This window comes from Neofelis nebulosa, chromosome 1 (genome assembly GCF_028018385.1).
Source record: "Neofelis nebulosa isolate mNeoNeb1 chromosome 1, mNeoNeb1.pri, whole genome shotgun sequence".
Lineage (NCBI taxonomy): Eukaryota > Metazoa > Chordata > Mammalia > Carnivora > Felidae > Neofelis > Neofelis nebulosa.
In genome coordinates, this window is record NC_080782.1 from 226,517,940 (window position 1) to 226,540,538 (window position 22,599).

At 40.3% G+C, this 22,599-nt stretch overlaps 1 long non-coding RNA gene across 1 annotated transcript in view; it reads left to right on the forward strand.

The window, feature by feature from the left end:
* Window positions 1-1,116: 1,116 nt before the first annotated feature.
* Window positions 1,117-22,599, forward strand: part of LOC131486804 (uncharacterized) — a 42,454-nt gene continuing 20,971 nt past the window's right edge. Inside the window, exons 1-2 of the long non-coding RNA XR_009249456.1 lie at window positions 1,117-1,171; window positions 5,990-6,033. This is a non-coding gene — a long non-coding RNA (uncharacterized LOC131486804). The remainder of the gene's footprint in view (window positions 1,172-5,989; window positions 6,034-22,599) is intronic.

Here is a 22,599-nt window from a genome sequence, read left to right on the forward strand (position 1 = left end):
TGTCTCTCTCTCTCTCTCTCTCAAAAATAAATAAATAAACATTTAAAATAATAAGAACAAAAAAGCCTCAGGGACCCATAGAGCTATAATACAAGAGTTAACATTTGTGTCATCAGCCCTCCCAGAGGAGAGGAGGAAGAAGATGGGGCTGAAAAAATACTCAAAGAAATAATGGCCAAAAAGTTCCTGAATTGGGAAAAAGACACAAACCTACAGATTGAAGAATGTCAGAAAATCTCAAATGGATAAACTGAAAAAAGCCATACCAGGAGCTGTCACAGACAATCTTCCCAAAACTAAGAACAAAGAAAAAAATTTTGAAAGCAGAAGGTGGGAGTGTTTGGGAGGGAGGGAGAGAAGGAGAGAAATGCCTTATCTATAGGTCAAACAATTAGAATGAGAGCAGATTTTTCAAATGAAACCCTAGAGGTCAGGAGGAGGGGGTGTGACATTTTTTTAAGGGTTGAACAAGACAACATTGTCCAGCCAGAATCCTGTATCCAGTAAAAATATCTTTCAAGAGTGAAGGGGAAATCGAGTCATTCTCAGGTGAAGGAAAGCTAGGAGAATTTTTCACCAAAGAACTATCCTGACCTAAAAGAATGTCTAATGAAGTTCCCTAAACAAAAAGAAAGAAACTTGGAACATCAAAAAGGAAAAAAGAACATGGCAAGTAAAACCATGGGTAAATAAAATAGGCTTTCCTTCTCCTCTTGAATTTTTGAAACTATGTTTGACTGTTTAAGCAAAAGTCATAGCACTCTCTGATGCAGTTATAAATGTATATAGAGGGGATATTTAAAGACACTATATTATAAATGGAGGAAGATATAGGATGAAAAGGGAGATAAGGTCCTATACTTTGGTTGAGCAGTTAAATGACATTATCAGTGATCATTTAACCATGTATATACATACACAGACATACTCAAAGTGCACTTGAATACAGTATGTGTACTCCAAACAAAATTCTTAAATGAAATAAAAGTCTCTTGGAGGGGCATCTGGGTGGCTCAGTTGGCTAGGCATCTGACTTCTGCTGAGGTCACAATCTCAGGGTTTGTGAGCTTGAGCCCCACCCCTCGCTTTGCACTCTCTCTCCCTTTCTCTTTGCCCCTTGCTCATGTGAGCTCTCTCTCTCAAACGAATGAATGAACAAATGAATAAATAAGTAAGTAAGTAAGTAAATAAATAAATAAATAAGAATTGAGATTCAATGTTACCAAAAAAAAAGTTTCTTGGATATTTCATGTTATTCTGGAAAGAAGATGAAGGGTGAGGGGATTTTTTTTATTGACTGAATTTAATCTTTAAAAGGATGATGGTATTTGCTTATAATTAACTAGATTTAACTTTCTGTATATGTAGTGTGAGCTTAAAATAATATATAAATTTATTTTAATAATTATAAAATTATATATTAATATATATATTTGTATTTACATATGATATTTTTGAATTAGTATCTTGAGAAACTCCTACGAATTGCATGTTTAGTAGCAAAATAGTGGAGTATTTTCTCCTGTGAATTTACAACACTCCCATAAGAGACACCACGAAGAGACACCATATTTAGAACTACTTTATAGAAGCAAAAATTATGTCTTAGAGAAGTTCAGTGACATATAAAATTGTAGATGGAAGATTAAAACCCAACTCATCTTATTTCAAGTAGGGTCGTCTTTAGTAAGCATTAGGTACAAGAACGTACAGGTGGCATTCATTTCAATTCCTGCTTAAATGTCAATAGCTTTCATTTTGATTCTCTTTCTGTCACTGAGAACCAGTGTAACCTAGTTGTTTTACTTTTTCTCACCACTACCAGGGACATTACTTCTTTTTCTCTTCTATTGCCGAGAGTGTAGTTGCTCCGTTTTGTCTCTAATGTCCTACATTTCTCCTAAAATGTTTTTAGGTATTTGTTCAAATGTATTCAAAGAAAAAAAAATACTCTAGTACATGATATTTTTATCTAGAGCAGAATGAATCTAATAAATAACTTATTTTTGATATGGTACAAACAACATACAAATCCTGGAATGAAAACCAGGTTGCTGTGAATTAAGAAGCTTCTCAGAACTGGGCAGACGCCCCACGTCTGTTATATAGTCCCGTCTGGGACTCTGACACAGCCCCTCTTCCTTTATGCTCTCCTAGGGAGCCATATTCTCTCTGGATCACAAGCACAGCATATTAAAAAAAAATAGCATTACATTTGGAGTCAGAAAGCCTGAGCTTGATATAGTGGACATCTGTTGGCTGCTCTAATATTGTGTGTGTGGCAATTTAAAGTAGTATAAAAACAATGAGATGATTGGGCACAAATCCATCTCAATCTGTAACATAGTTACATAGCAGTTTGAAGTTCTCTAATCAAGACTTCATGCCCCACTTTTAGAGGTGGTTACTCACTTTAAAATATCCTTACCGGGGCGCCTGGGTGGCGCAGTCGGTTAAGCGTCCGACTTCAGCCAGGTCACGATCTCATGGTACGTGAGTTCGAGCCCCGCGTCAGGCTCTGGGCTGATGGCTCAGAGCCTGGAGCCTGTTTCAGATTCTGTGTCTCCCTCTCTCTCTGTCCCTCCCCCATTCATGCTCTGTCTCTCTCTGTCCCAAAAATAAATAAACGTTGAAAAAAAAAATTTTTTTTAAATATCCTTACCAAAATATGCACGAGGGGGTCTACTGGGGTAGCTTATAAGACATTACTAATAACTTGTCAATGCTGAAGTGAGTAATGCTCAAATCAGGTAATGTGGATTGGGAATATTGCACAGTCTCTTTCAGGAGTTGAAGTGTAAAATCCATCAGGTCCGGTGGTCATGCCACGTGCCTGCTGGACGACGGGAGCAGTGGTCTTCAATCTGGGCCACATGTACCCTTGGAGGTATGAGAAGATTTTCCAAAGGATGTTAAGGAAATCTACCTCCAGATCTTTACATTTCTCTTGTACTCTTTTCTAAAATGGGTTTGCCTGGGAATGTGCCTGCTGAAGGTCTCCACTCCTTTCTGTCACCACTCTTGCAATGTTCTTCTATCACAAAAGAAAAGCAGACTTCTCCTCCAGGACCAGGGGCATAATTTGTGGAGCCCTGTGCAAATGAAAATGTGGGGCCACTTTTTCCAAAATTATTAAGATTTTCAAGACATTCACAGCAGAGCATTAAACCTAGTGTGGGACCCTTCTGAACTAGGGGCTCTGTGCCAGCACCCACAATACCCCCCTGCTCTCAGCCATAGCACACTTCATAATAGCACATTCTTTGATGGAGGCTGGCAATGTAAAGACACTGGATGACAGATAAAAAAAAAATTCCGCATATTAGAATTGGTACTTTATTTACCAATAAAGTACTTTTACGGGTCAGGTGGTTTCTAATTTATTGTTTTCAAAACACTGAAAGAGGATGGAATCAAGTTGTCAGATGAAAGAGAAAGATGATCAAAATTAATTTTGAGGATAGATCACTATGTGATTTTTGGCACATAATTGAGAAGGAGTTCAAAGAATTGAATGACATTCCTATAACAAAACTCCTTTGATTCCCATTCATTTATATGAATTAGTTTTCTCGGAAATTTTGTCTATTAGAATGCTAAATAGGAAGAAAATCAGTCCTGAATCCTGTCTCATTTTAGTTAATAAATATACATGAATATATGTAGATATATACGAAATAAATGTTTTAAATCTCCAACTATCTTATGAAAAAATACAATTATAATAAAATTTTCTCTTCTGTTTAATAATTTTCTAACAAAATATGTGCAATATGTTTATGATATTTTTATTAATTTTTGTGTAATTGCAATGACAGCTTAGTCCAGGAAGGAAAAAATTCTTGAGTTAAAATTTAATTGGATCCATGTATTTTTATTATGATATGTTGATCACTGAAGCCCTTTCAAGCATAAAATATAATAAATTAAGATGAAAATCTATAAGGGAAGAAAATGAAAACAAATTCAAAGAGAAAGATGAATACTATAAAACTTCTTACTATTGAAGAAGTTGTTCTTTTTATAATGGCTGGTGATGTTATAAACTCATGGTATTTAGATTCTATACACTACATTTTGAAAAATAATGTAACCATTTTATTTAAAAATTTTTTTTTTAACGTTTATTTATTTTTGAGACAGAGAGAGACAGAGCATGAACGAGGGAGCGCCAGAGAGAGGGAGACACAGAATCTGAAATAGGCACCAGACTCTGAGCTGTCAGCACAGAGCCCGACGCGGGGCTCGAACTCACGGACCGTGAGATCATGACCTGAGCCGAAGTCGGCCGCTTAACCGACGGAGCCACCCAGGCGCCCCCATTTTATTTTAAAATGCCAAATATTTTCAACCTCCCAGAAATTAGGTCCTTAGCAATTACTAAATCTTATGACAAAAAAATTTACATATCATTTTTAAATGTGTAAGTTTCATTTTTTAAAAAATTGGTAGAGTTCAGGATTATAAAGACACTGGAGACTGCCATTTGGGGGCCTAAAGGGCTCCATGCTTGCTCTGTCCGGCTAGCTAGTCCTACCTTCAGAATATTGTTGGGACTTTCATATATGTACTAGTTGCAAGTGCCCAGCGCAGTGGTTTTTAACTCTGGCTACACAGTAGAATTACCTTGGGACCCTTTAAAAATACTGATGGTTGATGGAATTAACAAGTCATGGGAATAAAAGGCACAGCGTAAGGAACATAATGATATTGTAATAACATCGTGTGGTGGAGGATGGTATCTACAGTTCTAATGAGAAGAGCATAATGTATAGATGCTGGCGAGGATGTGGAGAGACGGGAACCCTCTTGCACTGTTGGTGGGAACCAAACTGGTGCAGCCGCTCTGGAAAACAGTGTGGGGGTTCCTCAAAAAATTAAAAATAGACCTACCCTATGACCCAGCAGTAGCACTGCTAGGAATTTACCCAAGGGATACAGGAGTGCTGATGCATAGGGGCACTTGTACCCCAGTGTTTATAGCAGCACTCTCAACAATAGCCAAATGGTGGAAAGAGCCTAAATGTCCATCAACTGATGAATGGATAAAGAAATTGTGGTTTATACACACAATGGAGTATTACGTGGCAATGAGAAAGAAGGAAATCTGGCCTTTTGTAGCAACGTGGATGGAACTGGAGAGTGTGATGCTAAGTGAAATAAGTCAGGCAGAGAAAAACAGATACCATATGTTTTCACTCATATGTGGATCCTGAGAAACTCAACAGAAGATCAGGAAGGAGGGGAAGGGGGGGGGAAAGTTACAGAGAGGGAGGGAGGCAAACCATAAGAGAGTCTTAAAGACTGAGAACAAACTGAGGGTTGATGGGGGTTGGGGGAGAGGGGAAAGTGGGTGATGGGCATTGAGGAGGGCACTTGTTAGGATGAACACTGGGTATCGTATGGAAGCCAATTTGACAATAAATTATATTTAAAAAAAAAGAATAGCATAATGTATAAACTTGTTGAATCACTGTAATACACCTGAAACTAATGTAACTAATGTTGTCACTAATACACCTATAACTAATGTAATGCAGTTGGGTATCAACTGCACTCAAATAAAAAATATAATAATAAAAATAAAAACAGTGACATTTGAGTCCCTCTCCAAAGATTCTGATTAAATGGTGAGGCATGAGCCAAACCATCTCTGTTTCCCAGGTGATTCTAATGTGCAGCCAGGACAGAAGCCACCGGTCTGAGACAAATATTGGAACTTTCCTGAGCTACAGCCTGGCAGTGTGACAGTTTTGTGTGTGTGTGTGCCCGCTTGCTAAATATATGTTGGATGAGATTTTGTTGGAGACTTGCTGTCATTGTAGCATTCTACCTGGAAGCAATATTGGAGGACCGAATTATAGCCCCCTCCGACTCTTACGTGAGGTTCCAATATTTACCAAAGAGCACAACATTTGCCATGCAGTCAAACTAACTTAGGTAAATTCACACAACAGCCTTTCCAACCCCCTTCTTCCCTTCCCAACAGACATCTGCGTTATGTATGTCCAGGCCTGAAGTCCATCAGCCAAGGTAACAAAATAGCCAGGACTGGATTTGGGGATGGGGGCACGTGAGTTAAGGCTAGAAACAAGATAGCTTCAGGAATATTGCCAGAATGTTTTCTCCATACTGGATATAAAGATGGACATGTATGATGTGAGTTGCTGCTGGCCACTGTTGTGGGAACTCAAGGGAAGCCAGTCTTAGGATGAAGCCAACACTGGAATACAGAGTGCAGAAAGCAAAGGAAATCTGGTGAGAGAGCTAAACCACCAGACTGAGCCGCATCAGATGTATCACGTACTTAAGCCCATATACTCTCTCTAATAAGCCAGTCTGAGTCAGATAAGACCATGGGCTTTAAAAGCAGACTGCCCAAATCTAAAGCCCAGTTTGGTAATTCACTAACTCGGTCATCTTGGCAGTTACTCCAAGGCACTGTCCCTCAGTGTCCCCATGTGTAAGATGGGCTATTAACACCTTCATTATAGAGTTGCCATGAGCACTAAGTGGGTTAATGCTGGAAAATTCCTTAGAACGGAACAAGGCAAGAACCATGCTATGATTTAAAGCAATTATTGCTTTACTTGGGCTTAGTGTTACTTCCCGTTGAAAACATCCTAACTGCTGTGTTTGAATTTTGATTCCACGAGTGATCTGAAGCAAATAATTTAAACCTCTGGGCCCTGGTTTCCCGATTTATAAAGGAAGAAGGTTGATCTGTGATCTCCAAGGTACCTTCCAGCTCCGTTTTAGTAAATATGGTTGATATACATTACATTTCAAGCTGTTTTCTCTCCCAGTATGATTTAGAATGCAAATACCAGAGTTCATGAGTCTTTCTTTTATTCATGTGTTCAATAAATATTTATTAAGAACCCACCGAGTGCCAGGCACTGTTCTAAGCACTAAGAATATAGTGATGTTCAAAATTGATTTAAAAAATCCCTACTTCATGGAGTTCCTATTTTGGTGGACATAGATAAACAAATAAGTACGTGAAATATATAGTATATGAGGCCATGATGTGTTCTATGGAGAAAAGGAAAGCAGGAAAGGAGTAGGAAATAAAAGGGGGCAGGGCCAATTTTAAATAGACCTGTAAACTCCCAGGTTCTTGAGGACTGACTGACATAAATCAGCAAGTATAAAAATGAGATTAAAGTTAGTGGTCTCAAGAAAGATAATGGTGGTGAGCCTGTGAGCAGGGTCCTATTTAATGTGAGGTAAGGAAGCCTAAGTTTCAAAGACCCTCACGTGCATGTGCCATTTTGAGGACCCCATGGGGAGCTACCAATGAGTTCTCATGGTATTTTGTATTCTTTTACTTGAAAAGGACACCCCATAATGTAGAAGTTTTAGGTCCCACAAAATTTGGATCTGCCCTTGTTGTACACATTCGGTGGGCAGGGAGGCAATGGTGTGGATCATGCTAGAAGCATCCAGAGCACCCAGGATGCCCACTCAGACCTGCTGCTGCATAATTATCTGCCATCTCAAAGCCACTGGTGGATTGCATTATTGTTCTCCACTCTTCACCCCACCCCTGCCTTTCTCTACCACCTTAGTCATGGGATTTCACAGCTCATCCTACAAGAGACAGGATCCTTGTCTCACTGATGTTACCTTTAACTATAGGGCTTGCTTAGGCGAAAGGAACATTCTGAATGCGATGAGAATAAAGACTTTAAAATATGCCTATGGGCTGGTGATTTTCCTTTTGTGCTCTTTCCTTTTGTCATGAAAAGAATCTGTCCAGCGTAGCCTTCTGGCCTTGTTCAAGGAGTAATACCCAGAGCAGATCTGAACTCAAGCTAAGCCTGAAGCCAGGCCCAGCTAAGCCCGCCTAGATCAGTTGCACCCAGTCAACCCGCAGACAAGAGTGAGAAATAAATGCTTATTTTTTGGTACCAACCACGATGAGATTTTGTGGTTTTCAACTCTTTGCATAATTGTAGCAACAGCTGACTGATAGAACAAGTTATGCAATTTTGTCAGCTTAGGCTAAACTATGCTGCAGTAACAAAGACCTCTACATTTATGGCTCACCTTAGATGCCATCATGGGGCAGCTGAGGCTCTGTTCCGTATTTTCACTCAGGGATCCTGTCTGTCAGAAAGGCCCTTGTCTGGATTTACTGGTCTCCTAGTGGAGGGTACAGAGATGGGGACTCTGTACTAGCTCTGGAGACGTCTGCTTAGAAATAACACACACATGACTTCGCTCACATTTTACTGGCCAAAATACATTATACAGCTGTACCTGCTTAGGGCAGGAATGCACAGCCCTCTTGCATGGAGCCACACAGAAGGAACGAACCCACAGGAAGGCCTCTACCTCGGGTAGAAGCAGCGGATACTTTGAAAAATAATAAAAATCTACCACAACAAAATAGCTTGAACATTTTGGGTAGACACAATGAAGGCATGGGTTGACTCTAACTTGTGCCACATCATTTTCTGATTGACTGGAATTATGCTATAACTTGAATCTGCAAAGCAGAGGCTGTGTTTGTGTGCTCCTGTGGATCATACACCTCCTCTCATGGGATGTGCCCATCACTCTTCCTAGGACAGACAAGCAATGATAGAAAGCCTGTAATTTTCTCCCTAAAACTATCAACACTGCTCTGCTTTCCAAGCGTCAGTGTTTTCCATGGAAAAGAAATTAGATATATAATGAAGGTTCCAAATAAAGCAAAACAATTGTGCAGGGAAGCCATGATGTTATAAGGCCCCCCATTTTCCTTTGTTGCTCTGGAACAGGGAGTTCCCAAGTGTTTGGACGTCAAAATTGATACTGCTGGCCTCGGAATTCATCCAACTCCCACCACCGCCTTCACACCACAAAAGCCAAGTTTTATATTTCATCCTAGCATGGAAGGAACATTCTGTAATTTCTTTCACCCATGAATTACTTTCTAAAGAACCAGTAAATCAAAGTTGTGCATAATTTCTCTTTCCCTCCCTCTCTCTCTCTCTCTCTCTCTCTTTTTTTTTTTTTTTTTGAAAAGTCATCTTTATTATTGTGTGGTTCTTTCTGGCATTAGTATTTTGCTCATAAATCAAGATGGTCACCTTCTGTGAAGGGGGTTACCAAAGTATAATTTAACCATCCACCTAGCCACTTGAGCTAGAGACCTAGGTATCTCCATAATCTTTTTCTCTTTTTTCTCTGCTACCATGGCCTTAGTTCAAGCCCTTAGAAATATTTGCTATGTTATTCTCTTAGCCTTCTAATGGCCTCCCAACCTTGAATCTCTTCCGTCTCTACTCCCGTAAAAATGCCAGTAAGACCAGAGATTCTTCTAGTACTTTCTTTTGGTAACTGGCCTAGGGAAGTTTGGGATGGTTTGTAATTGATTAGAAATGAGAGATTGATACCTCAGGTAAATTGGGCATCAAATAATGAAACTTTAGCTGATAATTTTGCATTTTCTTTTGATATGTGGTGTCTTTTTGGAATCACACCGCCTCCCCAAAAAAACAAAAAGATAAATAGAATCTATTTTGGAGTCTCCTTTATCAGAAGAGCTTAGGAAAACAAAAAGCCTCAATAATAACAAGGCAACTCAAGGTATTTGAGATCTTGATTAAGCACTTGTGAAAGGTGATAGAATTTCATGAATCCCTGGCTCATGGCAGTCACTAAATACTTTTTGTTCTCCCAAGGAATAGCAAATGATTGCTTGCATTGAAATTTTAGGAAGATACTGGAGTTGGCACAGATCCACAGCTGTAAAGTACATGGTTCAGGGAAGGATCAAGGAAAAGAATAATATTTGGATTTGGATCCCAGAAAGATTTTTAACCCACCCTCTATAGCTCATCATTTTATTTGTATCTAGCTTATCCTTCCCAAGTTTCTTTTGAAAAATTAAGCATGTGTTTGTGTGTTTTTGAGTGTGTATGTATGTATATATGTGTGTGTGTGAATATGTATTTACACAAACATATATAGGTATGTATATATATATATACTTATATTTACATACGTATGTTATATATATAATTTCCCCTTATTTCTTTTTAAAAAAATTTTTTTTATGTTTATTTATTTTTGAGAGAGAGCACAAGCAGGTGAGGGGCAGAGAGAGAGGGAGACATAGAATTCGAAGCAGGCTCCAGGCTCTGAGCTGTCAGCACAGAGCCGGATGCTGGGCTTGTACCCATGAATATGAGATCATGACCCAAGCTGAAGCCAGAGGCTTAACCAACTGAACCACCCAGGGGCCCAATTCCCCCTTATTTCTTATACAAGGTAGCATACTATATGTTTATTTGCAATGTGCTTTTTTTTTTTAGCTTCTGAATATAGCTTGAAAATAATGCTATACCAGTTCATAGAGCTCTACCTTAGTATTTTTCATTTTTCACTAACAATCTATTATATGGCTATCTTATAGTTTATTCAGTCAGTTCTCTCAGAATGGTCCCAGTTTTTCTCCAATATTTTGTTATTTCAAACAATGTTGTAATTAGTAACTTTGTGCAAATGTTGTTTCAAATTGATTCATGTTGTGGACAGGTACCTTCACAATACAGTCCCAGAAGGGAGATTGTTGGATAGAAAGGTTAATGCATATGTGATATTACTGGATACTGTTAAATTCTCTTACGTTACGTTTGTGATAGTTAATTTTATGTGCCAGCTTGCTGGGCCATGGTGCCCAGATACGTGGTCAAACATTATTCTGTGTGATTTTGTAAGGGTGTTTCTTGGGTGAGATTAACATTTAAATTGCTTGGCTTTGAGGAAAGCAAATTGTCCTCCAGAATGTGGGTGGGCCCTCACCAATAAGTTGAAGACCTCTATTGAGCAAAAGACTGACTTTCCCTGAGCGAGAGGGTAATTTCTGCCAACAAACAGCCTTTGGACTTCAACCGAAGCATCAGGTTTTCCTGGGTCTCTAGCCTGATGGCCCACCCTGCAGATTTAGGGCTTGCCAGCCCTCATAATCATGGTAGTCAATCCCTTAAAATACATACATTCACACCTACATACACATACACGTACACGTGCACGTACACGTACACGTACACGTACATATACATATACATATACATATACATATACATACATCCTATTGGTTCTGTTTCTCTGGGGAACCCAGGCTAATTTTGTGGTTATACCATTTTGCACTACCAGTAATGTATGAGGAATGCCTCTTTGCTAAGCATTTGAATTTTTGCCAAACTGATAGGTAAGAAATGGTATCTTGGTGTAGTTTTAATTTGTGCTTCTCCTATTATGAGTGAAATAGAGTATCTTTTTATATAAAAGACCACTTATATATTTTCTCCAGTGAAGTACCCTGAGAAGATTTTTTATGACGTAAACATCTCTTGTTGTGGACCAAGCTAAATTGCTGTCAGAAAGATAGACTAGGTCTCCAAGGTTAATGTAATCACGTTTCTAATAAGCATAGCCATTCCTCTGTAGAATTCAGAGTATGCATACCCTTTATTTCACTGTACTTACATTTCATTTTTTGTTAGCCAGTATTTGAGTAGCAAGATAGTGTATACCGAGGAATTCTCTTTGATTAAATGTGTCCTGATAAGATTCTAGATTTTACAACACAATTGAGAAAACTCTCAGGTGTAAGAGATGCTTTGTTGGGCACCTGGGTTCCTGACCTGGCATCTTTCTATTAGGTAGAGTAGGGTTTTCTTTCTCTTTATCCTTCATCTTACATGCCCACCCCCCACCCCACACCCCTCCAGGCTTTCTGAAGTCGTCTTTGTACTGATTGAATAAACACAAGTCTGTGCTTTTTCCCTGTATAGCCAAATGCTTTCTTTTATTAACACTAGCAAGTGTAAATAGCTTCTCAAAAGGTACAAAGTGAATGCATTTCAAGTCAAATCTGCCTCCAAGGTGCTAACTCTGAAGAAAACTTAACTTTAACATGAACATTAGTTTCCAAGGTGGATTGCGTATCCCTAAATGATCATCCATTTTCCCAAAACTGCCAGCAGGAAATGTGTTTGATAGGAATGGAGATAGAAAGGACCAGCAAATAGAAAGCTAGCATTTCTCCAGTAGCTGATGGTTGCCACGTGGCAGCATGTGAGATGAATACACCTTGCAGACATGTTCTGTTTTCTTTAAGTTTGAATTAGTTGCATTCATCTAAAAGCTCAGAAAATTTATTGAGCAATTTCATTGTGGACAGTTCCTCATTTTTCTCTACCATTTTCTTTCAAACACGTTGTGATGAATGCATGTAATGAATGCAAATGTTGCTTTGCCTGGTGGAGGTGTAATTCCGTGAAAAGTTCCCAGAAGGGAACTTCAAGAGTTTTTAAAACTCTGAATGTTTACTTAAAAAAAGGGAGAGAGTGGGGCGCCTGGGTGGCGCAGTCGGTTAAGCGTCCGACTTCAGCCAGGTCACGATCTCGCGGTCCGTGAGTTCGAGCCCCGCGTCAGGCTCTGGGCCGATGGCTCGGAGCCTGGAGCCTGCTTCCGGTTCTGTGTCTCCCTCTCTCTCTGCCCCTCCCCCGTTCATGCTCTGTCTCTCTCTGTCCCAAAAATAAATTAAAAAAAAAAAAAAACGTTGAAAAATAAAAATAAAAAAAGGGAGAGATCTGGCAATGCTGGACCAATATTCCTCACTGGTTATAATTCATATGGACATCTTGAGCAAGAAGAACAGAGGTGGAGGCATCACACCTCCTGATTTCAGACTATATTATGAAGTTACAATAATCAAAACAGTATGATCCTGGCATTAAAATATAGACAGACCAATGGAAAAGAATAGAGCCCAAAAATACATTCACACATTTACATTCAACTAATCTCCAACGAAGGTGCCAAGAACACGTAATGGGGAAAGGGTAGCCTCTTCAATAAACGGTGGGAAAATTGGACATCCACAGGCAGAAGAATGAAATTGACCTCTTCTCTCACACCACATACAAAAATCAACTCCAAGTAGGTTAAAGACTTAAACAGTACTTGGAAGTATAAGACTACTAGAAGAAAACATAAAGCAAAAGCGTCCTGACATTTGTTCTAGATGATTTTTTGGATATGATCCCCAAAACATAGGCAAGGAAAGCTAAAAAAAAAAAAAAAAAAAAAAAGACACATGGAATTGTATGAAATTAAACTTCTGCCCAGGAAAGAAAACAATCAACCGAGTGAACAAACAGCCTATCAAATGGGAGAAAATATTTGTAAATCATACATCTGATAAATGGTTAATATCCAATACATAAGGAACTCAAACAATTCAATAGCAAACAACAAAGAACCTGATTTAAAAATGAGCAAGGCATATAGCCATGTCTTGGAAGAAGATATACAAATGGCCAACAGTTAATTAAAGTGTTTTTAGCATCACTAAGCATCAGGGGAAATGCACATCAAAGCCACAGTGATGTATCATCTCACACCTGTTGAAATGACTATCATCAAGGAGATAAAAGGTAACAAGAGTTGGTAAGGACGCAGAGAAAAGGAAACGCTTGTGCACTGTTGGCAGGAATGTAAATTCGTACAGACATCATGGAAGATAGTATGGAGGTTCTTCAAAAAATTAAAATAGAACTACCATATGATCCAGCCATCCCACTGCTAGATGTATATTCAAAGGAAACAGAACCAGTATCTCAAAAGGACGTCTGCTCTCCCATGTCCATTTTAGCATTATTCACACTAAGCCAAAATATGGAAACAACCTAAGTGTCTGTTGAAGGATGAAGGGGTAAAGAAAATGTGATATAGGGGCACCTGGGTGACTCAGCCCGCTAAGCCTCTGCCTTCGGCTCAGGTCATGATCTCACAGTTCGTGGGTTCAAGACCCGTGTCAGATTCTGTGCTGACGGCTCAGAGCCTGGAGCCTGCTTCAGATTCTGTGTCTTCTCTCTCTCTGTCCTTCCTCTGCTCAAGCTCTCTGTCTCTCTCTCTCAAAATAAATAAATGATCACCTAAAAAAAAAAAAAAAGGAAAGAAAATGTGATATAAATATATACACTAGAATACTATCAAGCTTGAAACAAAAGAAGGAAATCCTACCAGTTGTGACAACATAGATAAACGTGAGGGCGTTATGTTAAGTGTGATAAGCCAGACGCAAAGAGATGAATACTACATGATATCACTTATACATGGAATCCAAAAAAACAAATTCACAGAAGCAGAGTAGAATGGTGGTTGCCAGGGTCTGGGGGTGAGGGAAATGGGGAGATGGTGGTCAAAGGGTACAAAGCTTTAGCTATGCAGGGTAAGTTTTTTAGATCTAATGTGCAACGTGGTGACTCTAGTTAATAACACTGTATTGTACACTTGTAACTTATTAACAGAATAGATCTTAAGTGTTCTCACCACACACACCCACACAAATGGTAACTATTTGAGGTGATGGAAATGTTACTAGCCCGATTATGGTAATCATTTCACAATGTACATGTACATCCAAACTTCATGTTGCACACTAGAAATATATACAATTTAATTTGTCAATTATACCTCAGTAAAGCTGGGGGGTGGGGGAAAGAAACCAAACTCAATGTCAATTTATGCATGATACCTGGAAAAATGTTCTGTTCCTGCCTCTGGTTCACAAAGTAGTTGCCTGTGTCTTTACTATAGAGCTCATCATATCTCTTGTGTTTATGATTACCCATCTTTCTATATACCTCATGATGGAGATTTCCTCAAGGTCAAAGGTCTATGTGTCTTTGGATCCGCAGCACCTATCTGGCATGTAGTTAGATGTGATATATGTTTGTTTGTTTGTTTTCTGTGAATAAGCAATGAATGGTCTCTGGATCTAAAAACAGTAGAACACCAGGAAGACAGAACAATATCGCTGTCTGAAAGACCAACATCCAAAACTGGCTCAGCCCCTGGGCTGCACATCATTGGTTTGGACTAGTCTGTTTGCAATTCATACTTGAAAACCTGAAAATCAATGGAGATATAACCCTCCTACTCCAAACAGATAAAGTTTCCATTTTTGATTCGGTCAATCTTAGCTATGTAAAGTGAATTAAACTCATTATCTAACATTTCCCAGGGGCAACACAGCCACCCCAGGAGAGCTAGAGGCCCACGGGAAGAGCATTTACGTATGAAAAAAAGTTCTAAACACAGGCCCCTAAGAACCACAGCACACAGTCACTTTTGAACATTCTTATTTTTCTTATTCCTTAGGATTTCCTTAACTTTTCCTTTTGTTTCAAAAACAACATCTGTGAAAAACAAAGATCTTTTCCTCCCTTCTACTTTCAAGCCCATTGCCAGCTAAGAGGGACATGGGGGTTCATGGTTCCCGAACTTTAAAAGTCTAATCCAGTGCTCGTTTGGGCAGCACGTATACTAAAAGTCCGATCTAGGTCGTCATTTGAGACTAGATTGGATCTGACAGACAGTTTTATCTGCCTCAGAGAAACTATAAATTTTTATAAAGCCTGGCTTTTAACAGCCGAAAGGCCAATCTCATCATGGAATAGGAGAAACGCGCAGGGAGAGACCGAGGAAATTCATCTCTGGAAGCTCGCGAGTCAGACGTTTTCTAATGGAACAAGATTCGGAACTGGTTGCTTTCAGAAGATATTAAACCCCACCTCGGGTCTCATCGGGCCGGGGCTCCTCGGGGATCTTGCGGACCAGAAAGCTCCATGCGAAGAAAACATGACAGAAATTGTCATTCCCCTTGTCACTCGGAGGAGCCACCTGCTCCTGAGTTAAAGCCGCTTTCTCTTCAACTCGCCAGCATGCTAATTAAAGAATGACTGCAGGGTGGTGCAGCTGCCAGGCGCTATGAAGATCCATCAGTGTCTTTTTATACGGTTAGGCGAACGTTTAATTAAAACTGCATGCACCGTGCCTGCCCTACCCACCAGCACAGCTACATTTCATTTACCTGAGAAGACCATTCCCTATTAGTATCTTTCAAGAGGTAAAGCACGCTGAAACAGACTTTGCTGAAATATTTAATGTCTCTGTACATGATTTAATTAAGGGCGTCAGGAATTACATCAGGACAACACGAACCTGACTTTCCTTGGGGTTCCTGTTGTGCCTCCTGATAACTAGTCAGCTGTCTCTTCAATGGCATCCTTATCTGGAGAAGACGGCAGAGAACCGAGGATGGGTAGGAGTGCTGAGCCTGGCTCTGTTACATGTTACTCGGGCATACGAGTGTTAATGCGCCGAAAAGCCCTCTTTTTGGAATGAGAGAGAGAGAGAGAGAAACTCTGAGAGGAGATGGAAACGGAAGGTGCTCCCAGGACTCGCTTGTTACGGAACTCTTGCTGACGACTGGCATGATCATCCGCGCTGCAGACCTACACTGAGCACCCTCTTGAAACAAAATTATAGGCAATTTCTTTCGTTTTGTTTGAATTTTGAGCTTATGCACACTCCCCTCCCTTTTAATCGAGCAAAATATTTTGGCCGGCGGTAGATTTTAGCTGGAAAACATGCTGCATGCCACAAAATTCGAAAACAAATCATAACTACGGATGGATGCTAACTTCAGGTCAAAGTAGAGAAAACTGTCTTACGCGAGGATCTTGAAGACTGGAGATAGTCCTCTCCACTTGTGAGTTTTCAGGTTAATGTTTTCGGATCAAGTACAAGGGAAGGGGGTAAAAATGAGGCTTAAAAGCCCTAGGTCTGCTAAGAGCTGAGCCTTAATTACAGATTCCCCTGCTCAGCTTCAGGGAACAGAAGCTTCCCTGGAGGTGGCCCTCTCAGTCTCTCTGCTCGGCAGATCTCCAGATGGCTCTAACAGTCCCTCGTGGGTGGGATGGCTTGTCCGAAAGAAGCGATGGTGGGGTGTGGCAGGAAGTGTAAGAGAACCATCATGGGCCTTGACTGAGCTGCAAATTGAACCCAAAGAGTTTTGGATTCCGTTGGCTCTCCCTTGCCAGCATGCTTGACATCCCAGCGAGCACTCGTCAAGCACAACCAGACCATTTGTTTCCTTCAGACTTTCCAGCACCAAGGCGGTTTCCCTCCCAGAAGAGCGAGGGAGACATGTCCTCGTCACCATTTTGAAGGGGCAGACTCACAATGTGCTGCCACTGGGGCTGCAGGTTGGACTTCACAGTTATTTTTCTTGCTGAGGACCCAGAAGGAAGTTTGCTTGGAGAAAATCTGTGATATTGTCACATCAATGCAATAAATATTTTATCACCCTCGTACTGGAACAGCTTGGTACCTCACCAGCCATCCCTGGAAAACTGGCTCCCTCCCTCAAAAAAGAGTTTCTAGAGCACCTGGGTGGTTCAGTCGTTTAAGTATCTGAGACTCTTGATTTTGGCTTAGGTCATGATCTCATAGTTCGTGAGTCCAAGCCCTGCATCGGGCTCCATGCTAATAGCGTGGACCCTGCTTGGCATTCTGTCTCCCTCTTTCTGTCCCTCCCCTGCTTGTTCTCTATCTCTCTCTCAAAAGAAATTAAAGTAAACTTTAAAAAAGGGTCTCTAAGAGCAAGAGCTGAGAATGCCCAGGAAAGCAGTAGCAGAGACACATAGAGGAGGTATGAAACAGTAAGAGCTTGAGGGGAGAGCACTGTTTGGGAGCCCGTACCCTGGTGTGAATTGTGATCCATTTCATTCTAATAGTGTCAAAATGTATGACCCTGAAATCTCTGGAATCAGCCTTTTCCTTCCAGAGGTTTATTGTTATTATTGTTTGCTGTTTTTTCTTTTTAAGGAGAATATTCACCATCCTATAATCATGCCACCACCATGTTTTGATGGTGTGAGAGACACAGCCACTAACATATGGGTCTCTTTCTTAGTTTTCATTTGGGAAGAAACCAACGCGGAAACTAAGAAGGCACGACACACAGAATTGGGAGTGGGATTCCTTGTAAGCAACTTGATGGGGAAGCGTCAGACAATTACTTCCTAGCTAGTCTGTCTTAGATCAGTCCTAGGAGCGTCTTCTCCACCTTTTTGAATATTGAATTCACGCCCCGATTAAAAAAACAAATCAGACAATCAACCAGGAGGTTACAACTTGACTTGGGCCTTTCTGGTTTCAAACTTACCATTTACTGCAACCTACCATTGGCAAGAGTTCGAGAAAAGTACCGTGGCTCTAGCTGCCCAGTGTATTCTGACCCAGACGTAGGCTGGACTTGAAGATATTAAACCAGAAGCTCTAATTACAAATAGGTATGATTTCACCTGTTGTTCCTTCATCAGGATCAACTGATCCATGTGAATTCTCTTTGGGGAGAAATTTGTAAGTGGAGGAGGTAAATATGCCTATGGGAATTCCCCCATTCTTCTTAAAAACACACGGAGTAAACAGGTTTCGATTCTTAAAAACCTAATTCATAAAAATTATGTATCCATGATGACATAATTGAAGAGCCATTCATTTTCCTGTGAGTCAAATAAAGAGGGGGAAAAAATTAGTTACCAAGAGTCAATTACAGGAAAGTAATGGAAAGTATATCAGAACAATATTTTGTTCTTAATTTATAAGCATGGCACTTATAGACCACTACTCAGGAGGAAATGGGCTTTGGATTGATTTCCCAGCAATGGGGTTATTCAGTTTCACTTTCCTGAGATGACTGGTTGTGGCTAAGAATGTAATTTGTGACTTTGTATTACAACAAGCTAATTGATCTTGGCCTTATTAGCACCATCTGGAAACGGTTGAAATGTACAGTCAAGACAAAGCAATAATTTGTAGAAAAAGTATAATGTGTATTTTTTGGGAGGTTCCCAATCATGGCTCTTGACAAGAGCCAGAAGTAGCTAATTCAGATGGGACAGTATATTAATCCGTTTAGGCTGCTGTCAAGGAATCCCATAGATTGGGTGGCTTAAACAACAGAAATTTATTTTCTCACAGTTTTGGAGGCTGGAAGTCCAAGATCAGGATGCCAGGATGGCCAGATTCTGGTGGGAGTCTCTTCCTGGTATGCAGACATCAGGATTCTAGCTGTGTCTTCACATAGAAGGGAAGGGGACACATGGAGAAAGAGAGATTAGAGGGCTCACTCTCTGATGACTCTTCCTTTTTTTTTTTTAAGTTTTTATTTATTTATTTTGAGAGAGAGAGAGTAAGTGAGGGAAAGGCAGAGAGGTGGGGGTGGGGGGAGAGGTAGAGAGAGAAGCCCAAGAAGACTCCATACTGACAATGCAGAACCCGACATGGGGCTCGAACCCATGAACTGTGAGATCATGATCTGAGTTGAAATGAAGAGTGGACATTCAACCTACTGAGCCACCCAGGTGCCCCCTGATGTCTCTTCTTGTAAGGGCACTAATCCTATGATGAGGGCCCACCCACATCTCAACCTAATTAATTCCTGAAGGCCTTATCTCCAAAACCATCACATGGAGGGTTAGGACTTCACCATATGAATTTTGGGGGAATACATTTCAGTCCGTACAGTTAGCAAGAAACACAGACTGATAAATGCACTCTCAACTCAGTTGTGCTCTTATTCATTTAGCAATTATTCTTGGACACTACTATGGGCATACAAAGAAGGCAAATATTACTATTTTAAATGTTTATTTATTTTTGAGAGAAAGAGAGAGAGAGAAGAGACAATCCCAAGCAGGCTCTGTGCTGCGAGCGCAGAGCCCAATGCAGGGCTCAAACTCACCAACCCTGGACATGAGAACCTGAGCTGAAACCCTGAGTCAGATGCTTAACCAGCTGAGCCACCCAGGTGCCCCAAGGATGCAAATATGATTATGACACACATTGTCTGACCTTGAGTAGCTTTTAACCTCGTGAGGAAGCTACACATGGAAATCAAAAATTGCAATAGGATGTGATAATTATTAAATTTTTTTTAAATCTTTATTTTTGAGAGAGAGACAGTGTGTGAGCAGGGGAGGAGCAGAGAGAGAGAGAGACACAGAATAGGAAGCAGGCTCCAGGCTCCGAGCTGTCAGCACAGAGCCCAGTGCGGGGCTCGAACCCACGAAGTGTGAAATCATGACCTGAGCCGAAGTCGGACGCTTAACCAACTGAGCCACCCAGGCACCCCTAGGATATGATAATTATTATAATAAATGTTTGCAAAAGACATTACGGCAGGGCTTTATTACAGTGCAATAGGCTAGTCCATCATCATGTCCCCGACTTTCTTGAGAACCAACCACATGCCAGGCAATGTGCTCGGCACTCGGAATATAAAGATAAATAAAAACATAGAGTACTAGCTCAGCCTGAAAGATCCAGGAGAGAGATCCTAAAGAAAATGATGGCGTATGTTCACCTTAGATGAGAAACAATTATCCAGGTTGGCAAGAGGGGAATGCGCATCCCTGCAGGGAGAAGAGAGTGGGCACACACGATGGTGTGATGTGCTGGGGCACAGCAAACCCAGCAGGGTGGGTGGAGCACAACATCCAGGTGTGAGAACGGCCTACGCTGGTGGCCTGACTCCAGGTGGCAAGGATGGGAAAGAGGTGATAAGCAATAACCTGGATCATATTCCGAATACATTTTGAAGATAGAGCTATCCAACTGGCTGTGTAGGAGAAAAGTCAAAGACGACTCAAAGATTTTTGTGCAGAGAACTAATAGAATAGACTTACTATTGATATAAATAAAGACTTGTAGAAGGAACAGATGGCTGGGAAGTGGCTACCTGAGAATCAGGGGTATGGTGACTATGGAGACTCATTTATCCCACAAGTTTTTTGGGGGGTGGGCCTGGAACTGAAAAAAAGATAAAGATTTAAGAACTCTTTAGTAAGTAAGTAAGCAAGTAGTAAGTAAGTTCACAGAGCCTGTGAACTTAGCGGATGAAGGAAGTGAGGAAGAAGGAAAGTAAAGTCTAGGATGACTGACTGCCAAGTGGGATTGCTAGATGGACAGCAGGGCCTTTCATCATGATGGGAGAACAGGAGGAAAAGGGATTTTATTGTGGGGAGGGGTCAAGCTCTGTTTTGTATGTGTTCGATTTCAAGGGCCTGTGATAGGGCCACCTGAGTGGCTCAGTAGGTTCAGCATCCCACCTCGGCTTAGGTCATGATCTCGTGGTTCGTGAGTTCGAGCCCCACATTGGGCTCACTGCTGTCTGCACAGAGCCTGCTTTGGATCCTCTGTCCCCCTCTCTCTGCCCCTCCCCTGTTTGTACTCTGTCATAAATTAATTAATTAACTAATTAATTAATTAAAGGTCCTGTGATACATCCAAGTGGAGACAACATTTAAGGCCTCTGAAGCTAAAGACAGTGCTAGAAATTTGGGTAATACTCTTCAGTGGTAGAAAATGAAGCTAGGGGGTGAATGAAAGCATGTAAAGATTGGACAAAACGCAAAGAGAAGTGATGTAAGGACAGAACTTACATGAGCAACATTTAAGGAGACAATGAACCCAAAGAACATCAATCTGGAACTTAGTCCAAACCTTCCTATTGGAGAAAGTTACATATTATCTATACAGAAGAGTCATTAGAGGCTTAAGGACCAAGTCAAATTTTTAAAATAAGAAGAAGAAGACAAAGAACTAGGTTTCAAAGATCAAAAGCAAGTTTAATGAACTTAATTCTCCTATGCTTTATTTTTGAGAAATCTAGGCTATCTGAATTTGAGAAAATATCTAAAACTTTTCATTAAAATGTGTCTTCAGAAAAGCACACATATCACAAGAGTAAAACTTGATGACTTTTCATAAACTGAACACATTCATTTAAGCAGACCCCCAAAAAGAAACAGTATATTAATGACGCCTGAAAAGCCCCTCCTTGGGCTCCTATCCAGTCATTACCCCGTCAAGGTAACAATTGTCTCATTTTCTAACAGCACAGAATACTTTAACCAGTTTATGTACTTTATAAAAATAAAATCATACAGTATCTATTCTTTTGTGTCTGCTCCTTTGCTCCACTTTATGTCTGAGAGGTTCATTCATATATGTGTGGATATATATCTATATGCATTTACTGCTATGTGGCATCCCATTGAGTGAATGTTCCATGATATAGTCATCAATTTTAATGTCAATGGGCACTCGGATCACTTCTAGTTTGGGACTAAATGTTGCTACTATAAATATTGTAAAAAGTGCCTTTTGGTGAATATATATAGAAGTGGATTGTGGGAGCGTAAGCTGTGCCCATATTTAGCCCTACTTTTCCGAAATGGTAGTACCAGCTTGTACCAAGCAGCAGTGTGTGTGAGTTCCAGTTGAACTGAAAGCTTTCACAAGGGGAAATTGTTGCCAAGGGAACTCAACAAGAAGAAAATGGCCAAATCCCACGACTAAAGTTTTTTTTCTCATTTTAATGTTTTAAAGGCTAAAGGATTAGAGATGGAAATAGGAATTGCTTGAGTACTACCTATATAATTTTCATTCTATCGCTAGTGAACTACGACCTCCTCATCTTCCAAGTTAAAACTCACTTTCTCGAAGTCCAGCTCGAATGCCATTACTGACTCCATCAAGTTTATCCTCTCCACTAGTAGGGATGTCATTCATTTAAGCTCTTTTTCACTTTATGTTCCTCAAGCTCCAATGTAGTTTGGACACTTTGTATATCTTGTCTCCTCTGATTTATTACTGGCTTGAGTTGGCTTGAGGGCAGAGACTGTACCTTTCCTTTTCTTTTTTTTCTTTTTAGCATCATCACCTATTCCGCATAGGCTT